The following is a 25,366-nucleotide window of genomic DNA, read 5'->3' on the forward strand; positions in this document are numbered from 1 at the left end:
CTAATTTTATAAATGAGGATTACTAAACACAAAGAGATTAAGTAATTTTCCCAGGTGGCTATTCTAAAGGTCAGTTTCTATTCTTATCTGTCTAGTATGATTCTCTCAGATTATAGAAAATTGGTTCTCAACCTTGCTCCTCATGAGATACATGAGATCTTTTTTTTTAAATACCAATGATCTTAAAATAAAAAAGACTGACGATACCAACTGTTGATGTGGATGTGGAGCAACTGAAATTCCCATACAGTGCAGGTGGGAATGTAAATTGGTACAGTGACTTTGAGAAAAACAATTTAATCCAGCAAGTTATTTGGTGTATTCTAAGTAAACTGATAGATTGCTTCCATTGTTTGGATTTTCAGTTATTTGATTTGTGGATGATGTCTAGTTGTAAATGGCTCCTTTGAGCTATCAGATTCACTCCTGCTGGCATCCCAGAAAAGTGGGTCTTCAATCCTTTCACTGTTTACACACTTAATACTCACTCTCTTGATCCAGTTTCTTCTCAATACTCCCTCTTGTCATCTTAAAACTCATTTCCTGTTTACTGCCTGAAGCTCCTCCAGACCTGATACTCAGTCCCACTATGACCCTCCCTTTCCTTCTTTACTATTCCTTGTGCTCTCCACCCAGCTCACTGGCTTCAGTTGTTCAGAGTAACATAACCTATCCATGGGGAGGGGTCAATGTACCCCTGGCCGTGGGACAGAAATATCAGGTTATCAACCCCATGGTTCTAGATCTGCCTTCTCAGAACGCCATTGCAAGGAAGACAGCCAAGCCTCACAGTATCTCTTGGTATTAGTTCTCCAATAACAAAAATCATCTGTCAGGCTTTATATAAGACCTGGATATGCAGCCTATTATTTTGGGTCTAGTGCAATCCCTGACCAACATCAGCGACTCAAAAATTTGTTAAATTGTGTTAAACATCATGGTTTCTCATCAGAATCATGCGTACATCATTTTTTTATCAAAAACTGATTTTCTGTGTTTACATGAAATTTCCTGGGTTGTGTCTATAAACACAAATAATTTGAAGCTGTTTTTTCAATTTGAATAAATGTCACAAAAGTATCAAATAGAAAATCAAGCAGCAGGATTTTATAATAGCAGATTGAGAGAAGTATAGGAATTTTCTATTTAACAAAAGAAAAATAATAATTTTAAAAAAGTCTTATAAGGAAGGTAACAATGTTGTCAAGCTGTTTACTTCTTAACTTGTTTCTACTAGTTGAAGAAAAAAGAAGAGACAAAAGCATGAGTGTTTAAGATGTCATTGTGAAGTACTAATTTATAATTAAGGTAATAAATACATAGTAAAACAACTTTAAAAAAGATCTTTAGAAGAACATACAAAAGACAAGGACAATTGGTGATACAAAACTTTTTTGAAGGACTCCTCCTCCCATGATCCCTCAGTGTTTTGGTGTCCTAAAAACAAACAAACAAAAAACTTGGGTATAAAACCCACCTTTATATGTACTAGACTCAGGATCTAAAGAGATTTGTTCTTCTGTAGACCACACAAGATTTGTGTCATTTTTCCTCTCTTCCTAGAGCAGAGATAAGTATTTTCTTCCCAGCTACTACATTTCCATAATGTAGATGAGGTATGTGTTGTTCATGGTAGGATTCTCTGCCTCCTAGAAACTAATGGTTGCTCTATTTCAATCAACTATGTGGCTTTTTTTTTTTTTTTAAGCAAGTATATTGGGTAATACTATTTCGGCTGTTAATGAGAGAAAGCTAATTCAATCTAGAATATGCAAAGAAAAAAGTGGAGGTGGAGTAGAATAGAAAACCGATTTCCTCATGAGACTGGGTAAGTCAGGGGAACTTTCCTGACCGGAGTAGATCAGCCTTAAGAAATGACTTCAGGGACTTCCCTGGTGGCACAGTGGTTAAGAATCCACCTGCCAATGCAGGGTTCAAACCCTGGTCCGGGAAGAACCCACATGCCGTGGAGCAACTAAGCCCATGCGCCACAACTACTGAGCCTGCGCTCTAGAGCCCGCGAGCCACAACTACTGAGCCTGCATGCCACAACTACTGAAGCCCGTGCACCTAGAGCCCGTGCTCCGCAACAAGAGAAGCCACTGCAATGAGAAGCCGGTGCACCACAACGAAGAGTAGCCCCCGCTCGCTGCAACTAGAGAAAGCCTGCGCACAGCAACGAAGACCCAACACAGCCAAAAATAAATAATAAGTAAATAAATAAATTTATTTTTTAGAAAAAGAAAGACATGACTTCACTTTAGAACTCAACTTTGTCTTTATGGTTCTCTGCATTCTTTGGTTTTGCTTCTCTCTGTAAATATTGGTTCCATTCTCTGCTGCTATAGATGGCTTCCTCCTTGCAGCAGGGGAAGGAGAAGCATGGCTGCAGATGAGTCCAGGTATAAATCATTTAAATTAGTGAACTCGGAGGAAAGAGAGATCTTCTCATCCTCTCAGTGTCCACATATAACATTCTAGGGCAGTAAGATGGAACCCAGCAGTTCTTGATTGGCAGACACCAGAAATGCATGGACTGGCAGAGTATCATTTCACCAGATGAAGGGGAGATGCCATGACCTAAAGTAGTGGGTAAGAGATACTGACCAGATGAAAACAGGTGTCCTGGTTACCAGTGTGGCAGATGCTATAGATGTCCACCCCGTATCCTCTTGGTCTGCCTCAAATTTCACCTGTCGCTGTGATAGATTGTTTCTATCACAAACTCCCCATCTCAAGTTTCTGGCTCTCCCCATTCCTCTGCCTGAGGGCTTTCTCCACATTGTGATACCTAGACCATCGCAGACAGACCCAACACAAGTGTTGGGGAGTTCACCTCTAGGGATGGAGTGAGCCCTCACCTAATGGAGAATGAGATGTGGAAGGTAAAGTCCTAGCTTTCCCACTGTCCAAGGGGACAGTTCTGAGGCATGTTCCACATGGTTTCTTAGATGTCCCCTGTGAGATTGAAGTCCTGTTGCCTGCAATGGTAGCTGGCTTGTTAACATGTCTTTTATTGGTTCCTCTCCTTCCCCTGTTTAATTTCTCTACTTCCTTGCTTGGCTGCCTGGGTTCACATCTGAAATAAACCATCTCTGCCCAAGTCATTATGTCAAGGTCAGCTTTGGAGAGAACCTATAGGAAGACAACCAAGTTATCTATTCAATTTGCCAAACAGTAATTGCCCTAGATACTGGGAATATAACAATAAACAAAGATAGGTAGGGTCTTTGTGAGAGAGGATAGCAAGGAAATATAACTTCTAATTATAATTGTCACCATATTAGTCTCATGTGCATTCTTCATGCCAATTAAAATAGATTGATTACATAGGTTTGCCTCACTTATTGATATATCGGTATATAGCTATTTATTTAGATATATTAAAATTTTTATTTCAAAATATTTAAGTAATTAATGATTTATGGACATTTATGTCTTCCTTTGTCCTACATTATAAAATTAGACCTTAAGTCCCTCTCAAACTCTCTGTCCCCAATTCCAAGAATAAATCAAGTTTAGGAGTGTTGTAAATGGACTCAGACCCAGCCTATTTTTCTTAGCCCATCTTCCTCCTGTCAAATTTGTTGCCATCTGCAGGCTCAACTTTCACCTTAAATTCAACCAATTAAGATGCAACTAATCCTAATCTTCAGCAAAAGAAATTTAAATAGTTCTTGCCCAGTACTTTGGGATTCAACATCAGGACACCTAACCTTAAGTCACTCTCATCATAACGAGACTGGTCTTATCCCCGAGACTCGGTGCCCACCATGAATCAGCTAACAACTGTGTTTCTTCATTATTCCTGGCCAGCATCTAGTGTATCAAGTGCTTTCAATCACAAGTGACAGAAATCCCAACGCAAATGGCTGCAACGAAAAAGGAATTCATTGGTCCAGACAACTAAAATGTCCAGAGAGATAGTGCTGTCTTTAGTCATCACAAGATCCATGGTTTACTGTATCCTTAGGGCTTTGTCTTCATTTCCCAGCCAATTTCCAGTCTTCCATGTTCACAAGCCATGTCAGCTTTTTCCTCAGTATGGCTCCCCTCAGGATACTAGAACTGACAGTAGTTCCAAAAAGAGGAGACTGCAATGCTAGCAGTCTTAGTTAAAGTCCCAACGGTTCACTGTCATTGATCCAACTTAGGTCATAGACACTATGCTGCTTGACTTAAGCCATCCAGGGCTCACCCCAGGAGCTGGGTGAGGTCAACTCCATGCTCATTATCTGGCTGGCTTCCCAAAGGAGACCTATGATAAGAAAAAAGGGAATGAAGGCTGGGCACCGTGGACAGTTGTCCACTCCACCTACCTCATAGTTCTGTGGCTCAGTGTTTTCTGCCTTGATTCTGGACCTTAGTCTTTTTATCTTAGTTACCTGCCTTCTTACCCGTGCTATTTAGCACTGGGTCTTGCCTTGTTCTTTCCAACACCTCTGCTAGAAATCTGGGTACTGAGATCTACTAACTTCACTGAGGTTGAATGTCTGGGCTTCTGACAATAGAGCATCACTTGATTTCTTCTTACTCCACCCCATGAATCTCGGAGGATACCTTCATGAAACCCCAACACTTCACTTTTCTTATACCATACCATTCTGACTACCCTAACTTGCTCGCCAGATGGATCCACTCAGCATCTGTCACCAGGTCTCTTTCATAGGCCAAGTGTCAGAGCTGCCTCCACCCTCACTCTAATCCACCTGCCATAGTTGGTCAAGGCGCTGCTGGGCCAGACCCAAGATATGTTATTTAAAAATAAATAAATGAATGAATGTTTTTAAACCTTAAAATTATATATTTAGAAAGAGGGAGAATCTAATAAAACACAAATAAGGTATTCAAAATAATTTACAGATATTATTTTGAACAACACTGATTTAGACTCTTTTCTAAAAAGAACAGTGGTCATTATAGAGTGCTTTAAGAAAAGTAATTACGTTATTAACTAGTGACATTTTAAGCAAAGTATTCTCAAATAAAGGTATTTATGGTCATGAAACTAGAATGCTACTGAATGACCTTTCAAGATTCCCTCCAAATATGACAGGGCTTAGAATAGGTTTAAATAATTTGCACATGGCTCATTTGTTTATTTAAGTCCATACTTCCAAAGTGTTTGAGAACAGCTTGTTCTTCTTTTTTGTAATCATCTTAAATATCTCATCTGCAGACTCATTTATAACATTAAGCTGCTTTAAAATTCTTTTACCCTGTCTTAGATGGTTCATAAACAAATTTTACCCTGTGTCCCATATGGTTTATTATAAATTATGAATTAGCCAAAGCCAGAATTACTAATATTTTACAGAACCGGGAACTAGCTCTTGGAACCAGAATTGCAAGTAGCTAAGGCACATTATACAGTTTCCCAGTCCTGAAGATCGTGTCTCCCATCAAGGTACATATTCCCTTCTAAAATGTCTCTCTCACATCTTTCATCAAAAAAAAGAAAAGAAAAGAAAAGAAAAAGAATTTAAAATAATGCACTATAGTGAGTGACTCAAAACAATGTGATCCTTTCATTTCAGGACCTCTGTGTTGCTCACATTAATGATTGTTAAAATGCTAATTAAACTAGTTTAGCAAGTTTGTGATTGCACATTTATTCTGGTTTCTTTTTAATGGGATATATCTGTATCAAGAAGAAAATGTTGTCTTAAAAAAGTGGAATTTCAGATCTCAAAGAGATCGTGAAGATCTTCAAAAGTAACCATATATCTGAATGATTTTCAAGGGTATTTCTAAAAATTTTAATTATTTCGCCACTGAAATATGCATATAAACGTTCTCTATTATCTCCTGACAACAAAATCTGTTTCTCTGACTAAGGAAAAGGTAGTCTTACCTGATGATCAGATAAAGGCCTGACATATTTTCCCAGTCTGAGAAGTAAATAAAAGAATAACTATAATGTCGACCTCCTTTATTGTTGGCTGAACAGGTACTCTTGTAGTTTTGCAGTCATTTTTTCTGTCAGATGACGTGATATTTTCTAAGGAAATAAAATTTTTCATTATTTGGCAAACAATCTTTTTTTGCTTCCCCAAACATTTTCAATCCTAAGTGGAAATATTAATGCATTTATTGTTTTCCACAGCATGAAGCAGAATACGGTATAGAATTACTATATGTTTCTTTAAATTTCAATATTTGCTTTAACCACTCTAAATGATAAAATAAATATTGAAAAAAATGTATATCTGACCTCTTAGGTTTTTTTCATTACTAGCTAGCAATGCCATGTCACCTCCTCTGAGAAGTCTTATTGGATATAGGCTCCCTTAATTTGTTGCCTTACCTCTGTGCTCTCCTAATATGTTGGACTCATCTCTGTCATCATCATATTTATCCCACTGTATTATATTTAGATGCTTACGTGTCTATCTCCGACCAACTTTTAAGGGAAGGATCATTTTACTGATATCTGTGCCAATGAGGTACTGTTAATACTGAATATACAGATGTCAATAAGAAATGGTAGCTGCACCCTGGGAAGTCACATCCTTATAATCTGGCTTCTGTGCCCTCCCTGCTATTCACGAAAATTGCAAATTAACAACCATGGCTTACATGAGGACTTTAGATATGTATTCTTTGACTCACATGATATTTTAGAAAAATTAGAACCAACATTAAAAGGTGAGTGATTTCATGCAGTTCTCAGGATTTCAGCCACTCTTCAGAAATCTAAATGTCTGGAAGCACTTGGCCCGATTTCTCATATGGAATTACTCAACTGCTCCTGAGCAATAGTAATTCCTTTATACTGTGTGTATACTCTCCAATTTACCTCAGTCCCTACTGCTCCCTTTCATCTGCCTAATACCAAGACCAAGATTCAGTTGCCATTTATATTTGCACTGATGTTCTTTTACTATAGAAATATTTTTCTATACCCATGGGTTTTTTTTTAATCAAAAGAAGAAAACCAAAGACATCTAGAGAACCATAGGATTTTACAAAATACACTAACCAGCTTTGTTTACCTGCTCATCTGAACTGTTTCAATAATCTTCTGATTAATTCATTTAATACACTTCAATATGTGCTCCTGGATCTAACTGGCTCTCCATCTCCACTCTCTCCCCCATTCTAACCCATCCCATGTGCCCTTATGGTGATATTACTCTTTTCTAAGATCTTCAGTAGTAGTAGTACAATTAGTTGAAGTAGTAATAACAATGATAATAGTTATTATCTATTGAATGCTAATGCCAACTAGGTGTCCCACACTGTTCTATGTACTTTGCTTTCATTAACATTTAGTTCTTATGTCAACCATGTGAAGTAGGTGTTATTATTACCAACTCTTCATGGATTCTGACTCATTCCAGCAGGCACAACTCAGTAGTGCCTCACTTTACGCCTGCACCACATACCTCCCCCGTCCTGCCCAAGGCTTCCCTCTGCTTGCTGCTGCTGTGGACCCTAGGCAGCCATATGGTGCAACTTGGAAGAGCAGAGAATCAATGTCCAACCAGGCAAACCTTTGACCATTAGGACACATCTCATTGTGTCCATCCTGCCTTTCCTGTCTCCCTCCCCTTTCCCTCATACCCAGCCCTAGGACTGCACTCTCTCATAGGGTAGTAGTACAGTTTCCTCTGCCTCAAGCTCTGCTTTCTGGGAAACCCAGACTGAGAGATTCTCTTGTACTCCCCCCTGCCTTTTTTTTTTTTACTTAAATTATTTATATTGCCTTCAAAGACTACCTTATCATACTACTCATTTTTTGGTTGCAAGTGATAGAAAAACAAACTTGAACTAAGTTACCAAAGAAATTGGAAGGATGAAAGGATTTTGGAGTATTCCCGTAGCAGGAGGGAGGAAAAAGCTAGAATTGGGCCTCATGAAAACTGGAAATAACTCTCTCTCTCTTTTTCTCTATTTCTCTCTCTCATTCTCATTCTCATCTCTGCTCTTATTGGCATATCAGCTTCCTCTTCTCTCGTATGGTCTAGTTTCTTCCACATCATGGCAGACATGGTAGGTAAGAGTTCTCAGTACACATTCTCCACAGCTCCTACCCACCAAGTGTGATTGCTTCTGTTCCTTAAAATTCAGTCTGATAGTTCTCAAGAGAAGACTCTAACTGACCTGGCTTGCAGTGGGTCAGTGAGGAAGGGAAGGAAAGAAGGTCACAGAGCACTGATCAGAAGGGGAAACCTTACAGGACAGGATTCTACTATGGACAAGGTCTGTAAGGCCCAACCCCAGTGTTACTTCCTGCATGAATGTCCTCTGCTCCTGAAAGGCAACATGTGCTAATTAAAAGCGCCGCATGCATCCAGCACAAAGTGACAGCTATGAATTGTTCACATGCATACCCTTCTGAGCCTCAGTTTCATCATCTGTGAAGTAGGTATAATAATGTCCATCTTTGTGAGAGAAATAAATTTCAAAGTGCCTAGCATGTAATAGGTATTCAACAAATTCCATCAGCCCAAAGTAGTAATATCTCTCTTGAACATGTACACAACATAACACACCTTTATATCACTATAGCTTTGTCGCGCTTGCTTCTACATGTTTTATCTCCCCTATTTGATCCACTATTCCCTGAGGGCAAGGAGTGTCTTATTCCTCTTCTGAGCTATGTTAGCCCTTGTACATTATCCAGCACATTGAGTCAAAGAATTAACATTTGGCAAAAGGGTAACTTCAACTGCATTCAGTAAGATGATCTGGTTTTTATTTGTGGATTTTTACCACTTTAGAAAATGATTAGTTCTTCCGCAGGGTCAAGCAAAAGTGAGCTTTTTCCCAACAGTTTTATGGGGGAAAGCTTTTCCTTCCTCTCTCAAAATGTACCAGATACTTTTTGTGTAGCAAGTACTGTTGGACGTACTAAGGATTGAAAACTGAATGAGACCATTTCTGCCCTTGAAGAGTTGAGTATTAACTCATTGGTGTAGTTATTTAATTTTCAGATGTATATTTCTATATACTTAACTCCACATGTTCCTCATAAGCTGAAAAAATAAACATCTTTAAAGTTGGCTCCTTCTTTATTCTATGTTGCCTTCAAATCCACGCCCGTGATGCAAGTGGAAACTGTTCATGTGTATTTGATTACGTGAAAATATGTATTTCCTTCTATTAATTACAGTGACTCTAAAATTTATAAACTGTTTCCTTCTCCACCCCATTTGCCATATTCTCACAATATTAGTTACACATCCTTGCTTTAACATAGCACAGAAATATTGGAGATAATATTTATAAATATTATGTGGTATAAATACACGGGTTCAGTCACATTAATTTTTAGGGTTTTATGTATTAAACTTCTTATTTCTCAAAAAAATTTTTAAGAAGATTTGTTCTTATGGACAATGCAAAGAACTCATTTTAAGTGAAGAATGGCAAAGTTAAGTCTTTCAGTCAAACTAAAAGAAACAGGTTATTCTGGTATAGCCTATTTCACTCTTTAAGGCTTAAATCATGTTTTCTTTGACTATTGCAATGGATTCACTGCAATTTAGCCAGTTCTGTGTAATTGGAGGCACCAGATGAGATAAAGAACCTCATCCGCTCCGAATACCTTAAGTCAAATGACCTTCACTTCACTCACCAAGATGTAGATTCTGCTTGAAGCTGGGAACACCAAGCCAATCTCTTTGTTGTTTCTCCTTTCTTATATCAGGACGGCCCTTTATCATTTGTGATAAACAGAACCATTCCAAACATGGCATCTGGACATCACTGGCATCCCCTGGACCTGCCAACTGCAAAGGATCCCACCTAGAAACATGTACCTCGAGCTGGAAGAAGCCATGGAGATTGAGAGATCCAGAGCCTTCACTTTGCACACGAGGACAAAGCTCTGGTAAGATGAACGTTGAAATGAATTGAGTGACCTGCCCGAATGTACGTACAAATCAGTGAAGGAGCCTGGATGAAAGACCACATGACCTGTTCTAGGAGGAGGACTTACTACCCTCTAAGGGCCAGCCCTCTTTGGTTCACTATTACTCCCCACCCAAGACAAGATTCTGAAATGAAGGGAAAATATCTCGGGGTCTTGGTCCCGCTCTTCTCCGAGGGTTTTCATGCAGCCCCACACCCAAGCAGGCCAGCTTTTCCAGGTAGTGACAAAGGTTCACATTCTTTTCCAACATCAAAACACGTTCCTTCTCTAGTCTTCCCAGCCACATTGGTGAAACCAACCCTTCCTTCACTGTACATCATTGATTTCATCCTTGCAGGAGGGTTTGCTTGCTGTTAGCCCTGAGGAAGGAATCTAATGGTAGCACCAGGACAAGGTCAGGGTCAGGCCTTGGCAGCAGCTTTACAGCTTCTGTAAAATGAATTTTAGCTGGTGGCTGCTCCAGAATTTTTATGTAAGAGGCACTCAGAGGAGTCATTCTGGTTGACAGGGGGTACTGTGGGGCTTTTCCTAGCAAACCCGGTTTTTACATAGATTTTACAGGAAATTTACCTGGAGTGGCTTTGGGGACAATGATTGAAACCAAGCCAAGCCACCCCTTGGACGCATCAACTGATTATAGTACTTTTCAAAACTGGTAGTACTTAGTCATAGGAGCTGATCCAAAATCTTATCTCACTTTTCTCACAAATTCCTGGCTTCCCAATCCTGGTTGTGGTTGTCTTAACCTTTTCCTGAGGTGAAAAACAGTCAGCATAAGCCATGAGGACTGGCCTAAAAACACTCTATATACTTTTAAGAGCAGTTTTAACAGAAGTAGAGAATAGGGCCAGCTTTTGCAGAGCTGGCTCAACCACTTTTCACTTTATGAATTAATTAGAAAAACAGAAATAAGTTATTATAACTTACACATATTTTGCACAATTTGGAAGAAGGGAGTGAAAGACATTGCTTAATGTATCAGATTAGAGATCAGATATCTGCTTGGGATTCTGCCTGATTCCATCCTGACATAGGGCCTACAGTGTCAGGTAAATAGGGGAAGACATTTGGGGGCAGTAGATCAATCCACACTTCGGGATAGGTAATCCTTCGCCTCAAAAGAGCCAAACTAAATGTCAGTCACTGTCACCAGGCCTCAGATAACTGGAGCAAATTACAGATTCTTTGAAGCCTGCCCTGAATCTTAACCATATTATTTTCTTCCCTCTGCCTCCTACCCAGATCCCAGCACAAAGTAGGTGCTTAATTAATATTTCCTAAGTGGAAAAATAAAAGTTCTGAACTTGGTTTATTAGCAACTCTTCCAAAAACATATCATAGCAGATAAGCCAGGTCTCTAATTTATATCTCAATGGGCCCAGTTGTTATAAAAGACTATTCTTTCCATTTATATACATTCTCCATTTGCCTCATTAATTATATAATTTAAAAATAACTTTTCATAGCCATTGTTCTCACAAAAGGAATAAAAAGTGAAAGAAAAAGAGGAAAATTACGATAATCAAAGAAGGAAAAATGCTTACATATACGTTTTAGGGAAAATATGCCACTTGTGGTTTCATATTTAAGCTTTTACATAGTTTATAAGTTCCTGAAGACTCATGTACGTTTTTCCACATTTTATTAAATTGTATTATATATTTTAGATATCCGTTTAAAATAGCCATTAAGCCCTCCCTGTAGCTCCATTGCCCAGCAGCGCTCTGGACAGTTTTGAAAAATCATCTCTCTCACCATAGTTTGTAAACTTGATTTGATGGATGCAGAGCAGTATCTCACCTGTCTGGCCTCCAGTCCAGATCTCGAGTTTGCACTTACAGCTTCTTGGCAGAAGAAAAGGGCTAGCACACGTCTAGCTTCAATGTCAGCTCCCCGCACCCCGAGCTGTCACTCTGGCTCCCGTTCCCCTTTAATTCTTAAATCCTTTCAAAGCCTTTCTCATCTCAGCTCTTAACGCTTCATTACCACTAGGACTACACTGAGTCTCCTCTTCCGGTTGTTTAACAGGTGGTGTGAAGAATTACAAGGGCTGAGGGCTCTCACTCCTCCACCTAGGGTAGCTAGTACCTGGATCATCTTCATCCCTTCACAGCCATCATGGTACACTGACCATCATCCTCTCATACACCAAGAACCAACTAGCCTTTCTCCAAAATTCGCTGACCTTTGAATTTCAGAGCTTTATGATTTAGAAGCATTAGATCTGGAGTCAGACCGTTGGGTTCAAATCCTGACTTACAACATAGCTGCCATATGACCTTGGGCAAGTTAGCCTCTCCTAGCATTTGTTCCTCACTTGTAACATGAGGATAATGAAAAATAATATTGAACGCCAAAGGGCTGTTTTGAGGATTGAATGAAATAATATATGTAAAGCACTTAAAATACACTGTACAAGATAAGTTCTTAAACCTATTACTGTTAGCATCCCCCCCCCCTTTTAGGAAACATATGACAGTTATAGATTCAGAAGATTCACAAATGGAAGAAACTGGAAAATCAACTAGTTCAGAGCTAAAAATATTCGAATACCTACAGAGCCCAGATAGGCAATATGATTGCTATGGTTGAAGCAGACTTGAGGGATGGAAGAACAGAAAGTAGGTGACCTAGCTAGAGGGACAGCTGCTTCTCAAGGTGAAGCACATTGCTGTCATGTGAGATCAGGAGCCTAGTGTTACCAGATCTTCCAGTTTTTCACGAAAAGCCAGAAATCCAGATTTGTGTGTAATCCCAATGTGCAAATGTTGATAGATGTAATTCAAATTTTTATAAAATGCTTTATTGTTTTAATTTTAAAAAACAAAAACAATAAAGCATGGTAGCTTCTACTTTAGAGCCTATCATCTAATCGAATTTCATTTGAAAACTGAGAAGACAGGGTTAAGAGTTGAAGTGTCATGCCAAAAGGCACACACAACTAATAAATGGCAAAACCCTGACGAAGCTCACATCTCTCATGCTGTAGTCCAGGGATCTTTAACATCCTTTGATTTTTGACATAAAAGAGACACTTTTTATCCTCCTTATATCTATTTCTAATCTGTCACTTGATGCTCTTATTCTGTACTTTCTGGTCCATTCTCATGGCCACCATGCGTCCTGGGACCCCATTGTCTCATAATCTCCTCACTAGAGGCTTACCTGATCTGATCTACCCTTTCTGTTTGCTAAAATCTAAATGACCTTTATATTTGATCACACCCCTGCTGCCTTTATATTTGATCACACCCCTGCTCTAAGTCCTTCAAAAATTCTGCATCAGAGCCAAGTGCACTGGTCTTTCAGTCATGCAGTCTCAAACTGATTTCCTTTTGCTGACCTGCATCCTGGTTCCTCCATGAACAAGGTGTGTCACCTTGGGTGAGTGAGTCACTCTACATCAGCGTTCCTCAAAGTAAGATAAAAATAATGGGAGAGTGTAATAATAGCACTCACCTCAGTGTTGCTAATGGATATTGAATAAGTTAACCCATGTAAAATGCTTCATGTATAGCAAGCACTGTAACATGCTGGCTTTTTATGAGTGTACCCGTGTTCTCTCTCCCACCCACTAGAGTCTAAATGTCTTTAGAACAGAATCTAAGTCTAACTGGTATATGCTCTTCCCACCCAAATATTAAGCACATATTATGTACTCATTAAATATTTGTTCACAAAAAGAGTAACTGACTACACGAGTAAGTTAAGAATCTGTATAATCAAATAAACATAAACATGAACCAGAAGTGGAGCAGAAATAAACAGTAGTGAGGGGACTCAAGGTCTCTTGGGTTCCAGGGACAGAAGCAGACGGACGCTATAGGATTTTGTCTCCTTCCAGGTAAAGGCAATTTTAGAAGTCTCACGTAAGTGACGTGTTGGGGAGGCAGCAACCAGAACCAGGTTTACTGCTTGAATAAGTGCCATGGATGGGGTCCCGTTATTTGTAAAAGGAGGCCTTAAGATTTGTCCCTGTGCCTAAGATTACAACTTAGCTTGGACCAGAGACGTGAGAACCCAGTCACAGCCTCGTGGCTGGGAACTGAACAAGCCAGTGGCTATTCGTGTGGCTGGACCTTTGGTATCCTCAATAGCGCTGAAGGGTAGGAGTCCCAAATCACCATTATTAAACCTAGTTCTGGATCATGGGCACAGGGGAAGCCACTGGAGGTTTTAAACAGCAGAGTGCCATCCTCTGACCCATATTTGAAGATTTTTTTTCCTTCGTCTTTTGTTTTCAAAAGTTTAATTATGATGTTTCTTAGAGTGGATTTTTTTGCATTTATCCATTTGACTCATCTTGAATCTTTAAGTTCATATCTTTTGCCAGCTTTGGGAAGTTTTTAACCATTATTTCTTCTAATACTTTTCAGTCCCTCTCTCTCTCTCCTCTCCTTCTGGGACACCAGTGATAGAAATATTAGCTTTTTTGTTATTATCTCACAGGTCTCTGAGACTGTTCATTTATCTTTTCAGTCTATTTCCTCTCTGATGTACAGATTGGATAAGTTCTACTAATCTGTCCTCAGTTTACTGGTTTTTATCCTCTGCCATCTCCAGTCTACTATTGAGCCAATCTATAGGGTTTTATATTTCAGTTATTGTATTCTTCCATCAACAATTTCCATCTGGTTCTTTTTTTGTGACTTCTATTTCTTTGCTGTTAATTTCTATTTTTCACTTGTTTCAAAAGAATTTGTTATTGTTTGTTGAGACATTGTGTGATGGCTCTTTTAAAATCTGTGTCAGTTCATCCCAAGGTCGAATTCATGTTGGTGTTCACATCTGTTGATTTCTTATTCTCATTCAAGTTATGATTTGTTGTTATGACACGTGATTTCCATTTTCCATTGCATCCTGGACATTTTGGATATTATGAGACTCCGGATCCTTTTTAATCCTCTTTTTTAGCAAGACTTCAGCAAAGTCTCCCTGTTGAGATGTAGCACAAGGGCTGAGTGGTTCCGCATGCTTACCTTTCCTCTGGGCCCTGCCAAAAACACCCCCAGAAAACTGGAATGCCGACTCACACTGTTTTATTGTGGATGGGCTGGTGGGGAGTTCAGCTCCTCCTCAAACCTGTTGACACCTTCCTCTTGAAACTGGAGAACCAACTATTCTGTCTCATTGTATCTGAGTGGGTGGTGTAAGCTCAGCTCTCTCCTAGGCTCTGCTGACCTCAGAGAAGGGGGAATCACGGTGCAAAGTCACATACTTTGTTGCTGCAGAATCTGGGCAGAAGCTCTGCTCCCCACTGCGGATACCTGGGTGGGGGATCATGAAGTACTGATCCATTCAGTCTCATTGCCAGATGGGAGTGGAGGCTCGGCTTGCCATGGGACCTCCCTGATGCTACCCTGGCAGGAGAATGGGAGCAATGTCTGCTTCCATTGGAAAGATCAGCTCCTCATTCAGTCCAGCCAACACCACCCAGGCAGGGGGATCAGAGCATCAACTGCTTCCACTGAGCTGGAGATGAAAGGTCAGCTCCCGCTCAGTCTCACCGACTTCACCCCAACAGGCAAGAGAAGCAGAGCACCGCTATCTGCTTCCATGGGGGTGGGGACAGACGATGGATGGAAAATCAGCTTCCTGTTTGATTCCACTGAAAGCAAAGGAAGCCAGGCAGTTTTTCTGTTGGTGTTGGTTGGAGTAGGGCAGGTATTGCCAAAAAAGATTTTCTGTTGTTAAGCCATCCTTTTCCTGATCCTTTGGCTATAGAAAAGGCTTTTTCTTGGAGCTTTTCTGTCTGTGCCTGTTGACAGTTCCAGTTTGGAGGAAACGACCTGTCTGGAACACGTGAGCGGCAATGAAGAATCTCAGGGACTCATTGCCATGTCTTTCCTCAAGTCCCGAGGGCCCTAGAGCATCTGCCTTCTTTCCACCTTTCAGAATCTTCCTATGCTTTATTGTTGTATTATCTCCAGGTTTTTTTTTTAGTTGTAAGGGGAGGGCCTGGAAAGAATGGGGCTACCGCATCTTGACTGTGATCCATGTTTTTAAATGAGTATTGTAACTAACAAGCAAAATGTAAAAAAGATTTTTGAGACAATTAGAGAAATTTGAATATGGACTGAGAAGTAGATGATATTGAGGAATTATCTTTAATTTGGTGTGTTGTATTAATGGTGTTATGGCTACATAAGAAAATATCCTTATTCTTTATTCTTTAGAGATGTTTCTCAAGTAGAAGTGAAATTTTATGATGTCAAGAATTTCCTGTAAAATATACCTGCAAAAATAAATAAGTAAAAGGAAGAGATAGAAAGAGAGAGAGAGATAAGTGAGGGAGGTAGGGAAGGAGGAAGGAAAGGGGGGAAGGAGAGGAGAAGGAAGGAAAGAAGAAGAGGAGGATGGAAGGAAGGGAAAAAAGGCATAGATTAAGTGAGTAAGCAAGATGCTGGTAATTGTTGATTCTGGCTGATGTGTTATATGAGGTCATTATACTATTTTTTTCTACTTTGGGGTATGGCTAAAAATTTTATTTTAAAAATTTGTATATTTAAAGAATCACCCTGGCTATATTGAGGACAATAGATTGAAGGGGGGAAATCTCAGAATTGAAGCTATGAGTTAGGGACAAATGTACTCAATCAGATGAGAAATAATGGAGGATTTGACTAGGATGGTGGCCGCTGAGATGGAAAGAAGACAGAAAGAGTAAGCAGAAGATGTGAGAATTTGTGGCAATGGCTTCGAAAAAAATATTAGAGGGAAGGTAAGTATCGAGTATGACAAGCAGGTATGGCTTGACCTACCTATGCTGGAAAAAATGGGAGAAGGTGCAATTTTAAGTGGAGGTGGGTGTGTAGGGGAAAATAAAAATTTGGTTTTGAATATGCGAAACAGTCAAGTAGGGGTATATAGGTAGCGCGTGACATAAAATCTGAAGCTTAGCAGCAAGGTCTATGTTGAAAGTGGTGCAGCATTGGAAGTTGTTATAGGGATGATATACGAAAGCATGGGGATGGTTGAGAGAGTCGATGGTAAAGAGAAAAGGGGCTCAGCACGGAGCCCTAAGGAACATTAGCATCTACAGGTCAGGTGGAAGTGACTTTTAAAAGTGACCATGCAACAGGTGTCCCTAGCACCCAGATCTTGGTTTCTAAATACCATTCATTCATTCATTCTTTAGTTAGTTGGTTGATTAGATGTAATTAGTTAAGTTAATAAGTAGGTGGAACCTTAATCCAATATGACTGGTGTCCTTATAAAAAGAGAAGAGATGAGCTGCATGGAAAGACAAATCATGGTTTAAATAATCCAGTTTTATTTTTGTCTTGTGCCCTGGAAAAATCTGACATGTGGAGTTCTTCTTTTTTTTTTAATTCAAAAGATATGTCTTTTATTTTATTTTTATTGAAGTATACTTGGTTTGCAGTACTGTGTTGGTTTCAGGTGTACAACATAGTGATTCAATATTTTTGTAGACTATACTCTATTTAGGATTATTGTAGAATGTTGGCTATATTCTCTGTGCTGTGCAATATATCCTTGTGGCTTGTTTACTTTATACATAGCAGTTTTAAAAAAAAAGAAGAAGAGACACAGACATCCAGAAAGCATGCCATGTGACAGAGGCAGAGGCTGGAGTTATGCAGCTGAAAGCCCAGTAACACCAAGGATTGCTGGCAACAACCAGAAGCTAGGAAGACTCAAGGAAGAATGTTTCCTTAGAGCCTTCAGAAAGAGCATGGCCCTGCTTATACCTTAATGTCAGACTTTCAATCTCCAGGGCTATAAGACTACAAATTTCTGTTGTTTTAAGACAGCCACTTTGTGGTAATTTGTTATGGCCTCCCTAAGAAACTAATACACCATTCATTCATTCATTCAAACACATTTAAAGGAACAAATTTAAAAGTTCTCTCCCTTCCTCCTTACTTTACTGAAATTTTAGTCTTAAGGCTCTAGGGATTATTACTGTTCCCCCTACCAACCACAGGGTCTATAGAAGCCCAAGTGAGGAAGACATCCTTGCATGGGGGGAACTTGGAACAGGGTGACAGAGCCTGATGAAGGTGAGCAGGGCTGGGAAGTCAGAGAGCCACCTGGGCACAGAGGATATCCATACAGCAGTAACCCTGCAGGGATGTCAGAGCTGGGGTAAGGAGAGCAAACATGCATAGGAGCAACATCTAGGTAAATTGATTAAGTAAATCTATCAAGGAAAACAAGGGCCAAGTTCCTCACTCAGAGAGGGGAATTACAGCAAAGGAAAGAACACAACTAGAATTAACTCTGTGTTGAACTGGAATCAGTATGAACTTATGGTTTTGAATAAATATAGATAGATATAGAAATAAATATTGATGTAAGTGTGTGTGTGTGTACGTACATCTAGTCCTTAGCTCAATTTTCTGAGAGGGCAACAAGAGCACCTTGCCCAGATCTTGGTTTCTAAATACGATTCTCTACTAAAAGGATTCAGTAACTCCTTGGAAAAATGACTGATTCCAGAGCTGGAACTGGGAAAGTATCGGTATAAGATGATCAATACCAAAAGAAAACAAAAGCGAAAACAAAATCAAAAACAAAAATAAACAAATGGGACTTAATTAAAAGCTTGTGCACAGCAGAGGAAACCATAAACAAAATGAAAAGACAACCTACAGAATGGGAAAAAGTATTTGCAAATGATGCAACTGACAAGGGCTTAATCTCCAAAATATACAAACAGATTATACAGCTTATATAGCTCAATATCAAAAAAACAAACAACCTAATCAAAAAATGGGCAGAAGATCTAAATAGGCATTTCTCCAAAGAAGATATACAGATGGCCAAAAGGCACATGAAAAGATGCTCAACAGCGCTAATTATTAGAGAAATACAAATCAAAACTACAATGAGGTATCATCTCATACCAGTCAGAATGATCATCATCAAAAAATCTACAAATGATGAATGCTGGAGAGGGTGTGGAGAAAAGGGAACCCTCCGATACGGTTGGTGGGAATGTAAATTGGTACAGGCACTATGCAGAACAGTATGAAGGTTTCTTTAAAAACTAAAAATAGAATTACCATATGATCCAGCAATCCCACTCCTGGGCATATGTCTGGAGAAAACTATAATTCGAAAAGATACATGCACCCCAATGTTCATTGCAGCACTATTTACAATAGCCAAGACATGGAAACAACCTAAATGTCCATCGACAGATGAATGGATAAAGAAGATGCAATACATATGTACAATGGAATATTACTCAGCCATTAAAAAGAATGAAATAATGCCATTTGCAGCAACATGAATGGACCTAGAGATGATCATACTAAGTGAAGTAAATCAGAGAGAGACAAATATCATTAATATCACATATGTGGAATCTAAAAAGATGATACAAATGAACTTATTTACAAAACAGAAACAGACTCACTGACATAGAAAACAAACTTATGGTTATCAAAGGGCAAAGGTGGTGGGGAAGGATAAATTAGGAATTTGGGAGTAACATATACACACTACTATATATAAAATAGATAGGGACTTCCCTGGTGGCACAGTGGTTGAGAACCCGCCTGCCAATGCAGGGGACATGGGTTCCAGCCCTGGTCTAGGAAGATCCCACGTGCCTTCGGAGCAACTAAGCCCGTGCGCCACAACTGCTAAGCCTGCATGCCACAGCTGCTAAGCCTGTGCGCCACAACTACTGAAGCCCGCGTGCCTAGAGCCCATGCTCTGCAACAAGAGAAGCCACCACAGTGAGAAGCCTGCGCACCGCAACAAGGAGTAGCCCCCGCTCACTGCAACTAGAAAAAGCCCGCGCACAACAACGAAGACCCAACAACGAAGACCCAATGCAGCCAAAAATAAATAAATAATTAAACTTATAAAAAATAATAAATCAATAAAATAGATAAACAACGAGGACCTGCTGCATAGCACAAGGAACGATACTCAATATTCTGTAATAACCTACATGGGAAAAGAATCTGAAAAAGAATATGTGTATAACTGAATCACTTTGCTGTACTCCCAAAACTAACACACTGTAAATCAACTATACTTCAATAAAAAATAAATAAATTATTTAAAAACCTCAAAAAACAATGGAAACGTTAGAAGGACACAGAAGTCAACTTGCACGGGCTCCCATTGACCAAACTGGGGAACTTTGAGCAAAATAAATAATGTTATTAATGGATCATTGAATAAAATGAGTTCAGTTGAATAAAATCAAAACCATGAATCTAAAGAGATACAAGTAAATGAATAAATTGGAAGTTTGATGAAAAACAGAATATTTATATAGATTAAAAGAACTCCAAACAAAGCACATATAAATTACCAAGTGAAAAGAGTAACTTTACGGTGGAAAAACCTGGCAGACACCACTTTAATCAAGTGATGAAAGTGAAAATCATTGATAATGGGGCAAACTGAAATCATGTGTCACCTGATAGGTGAACACAGCATCACTTCTACGTTACTCCTGCCGATGATGTACAACCTGAATCTAATTGTGAGGAAACATCAGACAAACCCAAATTAAGGACCATTCTACGAAATAACCAGCAAATAGTTTTCGAAAGTTATCAAGGTCATGAACGTGAAAAATTGCTCCAGAGTGAAGAAGACTACAGAGAAATAACTAAATGCAACACATTATGCCGAAATTAATCTTTGTGCTATAAAGGACATTAATGGGACAAAGGGCAAAACTTGAATGAGGTCTGAGGTTTAGTAACATATCAATGTTAATTTTCTGATTTTGATTGTATTGTGGTTATGTAGGAGAAATCTTTATTTGTAGGAAATACATAGTAAAATATTCATGGGAGACAGGGCATTATATGTGCAACTGTCTCCTAAGTGGTCCAGAAAAAAAAAGGTACTTGCAACTTTTCTTAAAGTTTGTCATTGTTTCAAAAATTGTTTTAAATCTTCTGTATGCAAGGCACACTTTGAGATACGGTACAAAATACCAAGTTCTAGAAGATACAAGACCTGTATACATGGAAGTTACAACCAAGCAAAGAAATTAAGACAGGTGCACATATATATTCCTGGTAAAATTAAATCAAGCCAAGAGTCAAATTTGACTGAAAATTCCTCTACCCTGGCAGCACTCTTGCCATGCCATATATCACAACATGTGTTAAGTAAGGTAATACCCCTTTTAAAAATGATTGCCCTACCTCGATCCAACTTACTTGCAATACTGGGTCTGTGAAGAATTCTTTATGCCTAAATCCAATCCCCTGGTAATAGACTAGTGTGGAATTGAAGATATCAGTTTCACCAACAGCCCAAATTTATAAAGGAATTTATAAGTGAAGAAAAAGGAGGGCTTCCCTGGTGGCGCAGTGGTTGAGAATCTGCCTGCTAATGCAGGGGACACGGGTTCGAGCCCTGGTCTGGGAAGATCCTACATGCCGCGGAGCGGCTGGGCCCGTGAGCCACAACTACTGAGCCTGCGCGTCTGGAGCCTGTGCTCTGCAACAAGAGAGGCCGCGATAGTGAGAGGCCCGCGCACTGCAATGAAGAGTGGCCCCCACTTGCCACAACTAGAGAAAGCCCTCGCACAGAAACGAAGACCCAACACAGCCAAAAATAAATATAAATAAATAAATAAATAAATAAAAGATTACTATTTAAAAAAAAAAATTTAAAAAAAAAAAGAAAAAGGGAGCTCCAGAGAACAGAAAATAAAGAGCTTCTTGTTTCACATTCACTATACCTGTTTCCTAGAAGCATTTATTTTCCAGAGTAGCAATCATCCCCCACAGAAAGCTAATTTCTAAGATAGAAGAGACACTCAATACATTTGCTTCAGTATTTTTCAGGTCTCCTAATAAAGCAACAGGACAGCATGATCACTAGGGGGCACAGCTGGGCTGTTCTCAGGCATGTGCATATAAGGGAATTTATCCAGTTTTATATCTAAAAGTTTATACCATCACTTCACCATTGAAACACAATAGATAAGTGAGTTCATTTCCAAGTAGGTGCCTTGCCTGATACAGATGATTTCGTGGCAGGGAAAAAAAAATGCTATCAAAAAATTAAAGCACTCTCCCATTTCTGGATTCCAATGTCATTTCAGTTTTCCTGGTTCTCATATCTATTATGTTGTAGCATTTAAAATAGGACAGTATGTCTACCCACTTTTGATTTCTATTTCATTGTTAAGCAACCCCTTTGCTTTTCACAACTTCTAGTCAGCACCATTGATACCATTTCCTTGCTAACATTTTTCCATTTATTTTACATTCAACTTTTTACTGACAATTAATCTCAAAGAAGTTTTTAAAAAGACATTCTCGGTAACTCAGAGTGATCATTTCTATGTCCCTCTCACTCCTGAGTTTTGAAATCTTAGTACCTAATATTCTGTAGAAGCGTCTCTTTTCAACTAGATGCTCCTATTTTTTTTTAATTGATTAATTAATTTATTTATTTTTGGCTGCGTTGGGTCTTCGTTGCTGTGCGCAGGCTTTCTCTAGTTGCGGTGAGCGGGGGCTACTCTTCGCTGCGGTGCACGGGCTTCTCATTGCTGTGGCTTCTCTTTGTTGCGGAGCACGGGCTCTTGGCGCCCGGGCTTCAGTAGTTGTGGCACGCAGGCTCAGTAGTTGTGGCTCACGGGCTCTAGAGCACAGGCTCAGTACTTGTGGTGTACAGGCTTAGTTGCTCTGCGGCATGTGGGATCTTCCCAGACCAGGGCTTGAACCTGGCTCCCCTGTATTGCCAGGCGGATTCCTAACCACTGCGCCACCAGGGACATCCTCACCTAGATGCTCCTATTAATCAAGCAGTTGGGAACAAGAGTTTTCTCCACAGCCACTACCAGGCTCAGCAGCCTGTGGTGTGTGGTGTGTGGTGTGTGGTGTGTGGGAAGTGGGCTGAGGGCAGGCCCACTGTCAAGGTACCCCGCTTCCACCTGCCTGACCCCTTTCCACCCCCATATCCTATATCCCCACACTCCTGGGCACATCTTTCCCTGGTCTTTCTCAAAAATAATCCAGCTGAAAGCATTTGTGAAGCATCTGAGCAATGCAAGGAGGGGTAGAAAAATGTAAAGAATCACGCACACGTAAGGACCTTATAATCCAGTTAGAAAGCCAGGGGAAATGTCAATAACATAAGGCTATTTAATGAGTAATTAATTATTTAATAGCCAGATATTCTAAATTCTCCAGAACAGCATCAATTTAAAATATTCTGACCCATTGTCACTTTATGTATTAAAATAGATCTTAGCATAGTGTTTAGCAGTAACATCATTGAGGCATCTGAAGACCTGGACTAGAGCATGATTTTTGCCACCTACAGGGTGACTGTAGGAACTCTTAATTTCTCTGAACTTCAGATTCCTCATCTGTAAAATGGGAAGCATAGTGCCTATCTTTTAGAATTAATATGAGGATTACATTTTCTGAGACAACATACGGCAAACGTCTAGCTATAACGGGCAATTATATCATCATCACGTTTGAAAGTGTATGTTCAAAATTTTTTATTTGAGAATCCTGTCACCATAGCATGTATTAGGTACTGTGCTAGGCACTGGCTAAAGATGACACAATAACCACTGCCCTCAAGGGCCTCACCATCTAATGTTAATATTAACATTAGTATTATAAATATGTAATAAGTATATTTCTATTATAAACACAGGTAAGTATAAATAAATAAAAATACATATAGAGGAGGCTGCCCCCAAAGTTTTGACCAATAGGAGTGCATGATCAATGAAGTTTAGAGACCACTGACAGATTTAACAACTAATTACAGTATCATGTTAAAAGATTCTGCAGGGGTGTGAATGAAGTGTAATGGGAACCCCAAGATGCATGATAAATCTTGACAGGCTTAAGTGTAATTGGGAATTCACAGTCAGGAAAATACGGGAAGACAGTTTCAGGCAGAGGTAGTGAGCGTGGGCTTTGGGTAAGACACAGCTGTGTTGAAATACCAACTCCATCACTTTCTAGCTGTATGACCTCAGTTTTCTCCTGTGTGTATATGGAAATACCACCACCCACCCCAGGGTCACCTAAGGACCAACTTTTGATTAATTAAATGAGATAATATTCATTAGTTCGATGCAGTTTCCTTGCCCTAGGTCTCTTCTTTCCTCCTTATCTCAGAAGGATACTCCTGACCAGATCTCTGCACATACTAGATGGGCGAAGCACATAAGGATTTCTGGAGTTCTGAATTCTTTTGTTATTCCTGCTCAAACATTTGTCTGTGATTCATGCCTGGATTTTTAACCTCTTCTGACCACTCACTTTATGTGGGTTTCTGGGACCCTCTATCTTTCTCTGTACTGTTACTAACTATAGTGGACATTTTTCTGTGCACCCACATCTTTTCTCCCTACTACTGGTAGCAGCACCCTGGTTTCCTCTGGCAACCCACCTATTTCTCATTCAGTCCGTGTGGTTCTGGGGATCCTGGCCAGTCACAGCAGCTTAACCCCTGGTTGCAGCAGTTGGGTCCAAGATGGAACGCAATGTGAGTCAATGAGAGCCAGGCCCAAGACTTACTGGAACTTGGCAAGAGAGACTTTCTCTTTCTTCCAGACTTAGAGATTCAGTTGCCAGAGGCCACCATTAAAGAAATCCTGGCTGAGAGGGAAGCCAATGTAGTAAAGTATAACCAAAAGATAGAAAAGAACAGTTTTCTGAGGACTTTGTTGAGCACCCGGATATAACAGTACTGAAGCCAGTAGATTTACTGCTGCATCTTTCCATACGTAAGCCAATAAATTATTTTTTCAAAAAATCCTGGTTTTGATTTTCTGTCACCTGTAACTGAAAGAGTCCTAATACCGCTGAAGTTCGACAGCCAATCTAGTCTTCTGTCTCCTTCTTTTAGTATTGGCTGACTCCCCAAAACAAATTTTCCACTTTACTGCCATCATTGACAATTGAATTTAAGTACAGGATAAACCCACCTGTTCTCTCAGAACTGTTACATTTATAATAATTGTGGCAATTTGTCTTATGTTTATGGACTACTTCCACACTCTGAAGCAGGGAATCTACCCACCTCCCTACTGTTTTTAAAGGGCACTGCCTTTAACCACCTTCTCTCACAATCTCAGTGCTACTACTACTACCAAGAATAATAATAGGAAGAAGAAGGAGAAGGGGGAGGGAGAGGAGGAGGAGAAAGAAGCAGTAGAGTAGCAAAAATAATAGCTGCCATTTACTGAGCATCTACTGAGTGTAAGGCACGATACCACTGGTGGGTTGTGTTTGGTGGGCTGTAACCATCATTTAAAAAAAATAAAATGGAATAGAATAAAGCAGATAAGAATGGAATGGAATGGAACTGTATAGAAAAGAAAATACTGGAATGCATCCAAAGTAGTAAGAATAAGTCTTGTTTTGAAATTTTTTCTTTCCGTTAATACCGTGTCTGCGTGTGCATATGAGTACTGATTTGCAATATAAAGCACATTTTTAAGAGTGGTTGTGATGAAAAAAGTAACTTGTCCAAAGTCACATAGATAGTAATAATAGAGCC

General features: G+C 39.5%; 1 pseudogene; it reads left to right on the forward strand.

The window, feature by feature from the left end:
- LOC118893871 overlaps positions 1-25,366 on the forward strand; it is a 231,231-nt pseudogene that overhangs the window by 189,230 nt on the left and 16,635 nt on the right.

The sequence above is a fragment of the Balaenoptera musculus genome, chromosome 4, assembly GCF_009873245.2.
Source record: "Balaenoptera musculus isolate JJ_BM4_2016_0621 chromosome 4, mBalMus1.pri.v3, whole genome shotgun sequence".
NCBI lineage: Eukaryota > Metazoa > Chordata > Mammalia > Artiodactyla > Balaenopteridae > Balaenoptera > Balaenoptera musculus.